This window comes from Cherax quadricarinatus, chromosome 51 (assembly GCF_038502225.1).
Source record: "Cherax quadricarinatus isolate ZL_2023a chromosome 51, ASM3850222v1, whole genome shotgun sequence".
Lineage (NCBI taxonomy): Eukaryota > Metazoa > Arthropoda > Malacostraca > Decapoda > Parastacidae > Cherax > Cherax quadricarinatus.
Genome location: NC_091342.1, coordinates 27,306,564 through 27,309,883, shown reverse-complemented (window position 1 = coordinate 27,309,883; position 3,320 = coordinate 27,306,564).

Genomic DNA, 3,320 nt, shown 5'->3' with positions numbered 1-3,320 from the left:
AGAGGATCCAAACACTTCAGGTGCATAAGCATAGCCAGAGAGTTTCATGTACCATCTCTTCCTAATAGATGCCTGGTAGAGATGGGTGAACATATCACTTTGTCAATGCCACCCACGTTAGAGTTGTGCTTTTGGTAACTTTGTAGCAAGGCTCTTTACTTTCTTCTTGGCACTTTGTTAAACCGAGACATTTGCTGATGGAGCTAATGACAGCCACTTACGCCTCAGTCTCATTCATCTCCTTGGTGTCCGAAATGAGTGGATTACCAATTCAGTTTTCTCGTGCAGTTCCGACATATCTACACTTCTACTGATGCCTGAGGTATGCAACTTGGCCGATGCTAGTAAAGACGTCACCATAAATAGATGTCTTCACTGGTTCCGTCAGAGTTTTATCAGAGCAATGACGGCTTTAGACGTTAGATTCAATCTGTTCTTCCTCTGAGAACTATGTTCCATGTGCAGCAAATCTTGAGGACCCTAATACACGATTATTTCATCAATGAAGCCATCTGCACTTCCTGTTCAGAATAGTTTGTACGCTCCTTTTGTCTGGCTTGATTTTGATATATTGCGTCAAGTTACCAACCTCATCCCTTTATAAGCACTCATGACTTCATCGTCTGTCTGCACAAGAGTGCGTGGAGCTCTTCTGAACTGTTCAGCGATGTGACTGAATAGAGATCTTATTTAAAGAACCTATCTTGAAAATTCTTCGAATTTGAATCTTCCTGGATCTCCTGTCAGTCATCACGTTTGTCAGATGGACACAGCAGTCATCTATTGCTAGTAGTTGCGAGACTCCAAATGAATATGAGGATGCCAATAAAAGTCATTATCTCAAAAAGGTCAACGATGATTCTTACCCACATTTTTTTTTTTTTGATATGCATACAGGTTATGTATACAATTTTTAAGAAATCGGCAGTAAAACATCTTGGAAGTACTTGAACGAGTCTTGTACGTGAGTTGGAACAGGATGTTTGTATTCTCCAAGTGGTGGCACGTTTACTGTACCCTTCAAGTTCTATGGTGAAGATATACCTTGTCGTGGGAATTTATTACTAAACGTTTGAGGTCTTATAACAAAAATTATTAAAAATAAAAATAAAACTTAAATCAATGAAATATACACGCCTGCCACTTAATAATTTAAAAATATAAATAAATACAGCATTTAAAATCTGATCTCCATATATTTACATTTATACAAAACATAAAATGAAGTATTCAATATCATTTATTATATTCGATGGTTGCTGTTGTTCCTTTCTTTCAGAGTCGATAACACATTGTGTCAATATCTACAAAGAACAAAATGGCACAATACAGTGACTGGAACATTACACAAATAACCTCCGCGCATAGGAGAGCGATTACGACGACGCTTTCGATCCGACTTGGACCATTTACAGTCACACAGTGTGACTTTGTAAATAGACCGAAACGTCGTCGTAAGCTCTTCTCTCCTGTGGTAGGTTATTTGTGTATATATCCATAAAATTTACCTTCACTTTGAGGTCGCCATCACCCTGATGAGCTTCCATGTGCCGGGGACGTTCATGTTGTACATAGCTTCTTTTTTTTTTTCGGCATGAAAAAATATATTTATGCAACACAACCAGTAGGTAATGGTATCTTTCAATTTCAGAATGTTTGTATTTCTTGTAATCAAAAACTCCCCAAATGAATTAAATTAAGCTCAAAATAAAAAAATGGGGGAGGGGGGTAATTTATCTTGATAAAATATAATCAGGCAAAAAATAACGACACTATTTCTTCACTATTATATACACAGAGTTACCCTGATATGTCTTTCCAAAGGTCCCGACTCAGACCTTAGCGGGTTTTCCCAAGTCATTCAGGGCCTGTACGCCGTTCCAAGGGTCCGTTTGGGAGCCTATTCATTCCAACAATTTACACAAAGTTCCTCTAGATTTATCCGAATTTCACTTACATCAGCATTTAGTCGCACAAGTTAGCCATAACATGTGAATTTAAATCCAAGGTTATGACCATAATTTTTAAAGGATGTACCGGTAAGCCAGCGGAAGGCCTCGATCAGATGACAAAAGGCTCCAGCTTCGGGTCATCATATGACAGACCCGCGTCAGGAAATATCTGTCCAGTTTCCTGACAAATCTTACCTAACCTAACATGTGAATTGTTTATGAATTTACTGTCACAGCATAAGTGATGGTTCTGAATTGACGGAAACCATAGTGGCGATGTGTATCAAGTCAAATTTCCTGGTTGACTCATCCTCTACTTGGTTGCCTAGGCTTGTCAGGGAGTGACGTTTAGGCCTATGATTTATCTGCAAAGACTGAGAGTTCCCGTATTGGCTCTGGGCAAACTTGCGCGGATCATGAGTGACTGGCCATCTCTGGAAGCTCCTAAAGTCACCCTAGATAGAGGCTCTGTACCCAGCCTTGGTATACAGTATTGAAGGGTCATTATGCTATGCACTGCTCATAGCTATGCCAGTTCTACTGTATCCATTTTCATTTTTTCCTTACAGGACTGTAGAGCATTACAAACCAAATATAAGAAAATTTATGAAAAAAAAAAGAAATTATGAAAGTTTATTGTATCAGATGCCTCTTGACTGAATTGAGCTATAGCTCCTGAACCTCTTGAAGGTTGCAGTCTTTAGCTCTTGGACCTCTTACGAGTCTGATTGAGCTATAACTCCAAGGTTGTAATTAATGGTTTGAAAAACCGACAAGTTGAAGATTGAGACACTTACGCAGCATATGGGAATCTTTATTCAGGAAACGTTTCGCCACACAGTGGCTTCATCAGTCCAATACAAAGAGGTGAGAAGTAGAGAGAGAATGAGGTATCGTCCCTCAACCTGGATCGATGTGATCCATCAATCTTGTAGAATGTACTAGCATAGCGTTGGCAGTTACTGTAGTATGAGCAGTGAGGTGGAGGCGGGATCATAGTGGTACATCCACTAAAGTCGAAGTAGGTCTTCGTCCAAAGGTTGAACAAATGTTGAAGAATTCTTTTTGTAACAAGATCCCATGATGCTGCAGTGTTCGACAGTTGTACCATGTTTGAAAAACCGACAAGTTGAAGATTGAGACACTTACGCAGCATATGGGAATCTTTATTCAGGAAACGTTTCGCCACACAGTGGCTTCATCAGTCCAAGTGGATGGTACCACTATGACCCCGCCTCCACCTGCTTCACGTCACCTCACTACAGTATATAAGCCACGTCTACGTACATTCTACAAGATTGATGGACTGAACACATCGACTCCAGGTTGAGGGACTGATTACCTCATTCTCCTCCTCCTCCTTACGCC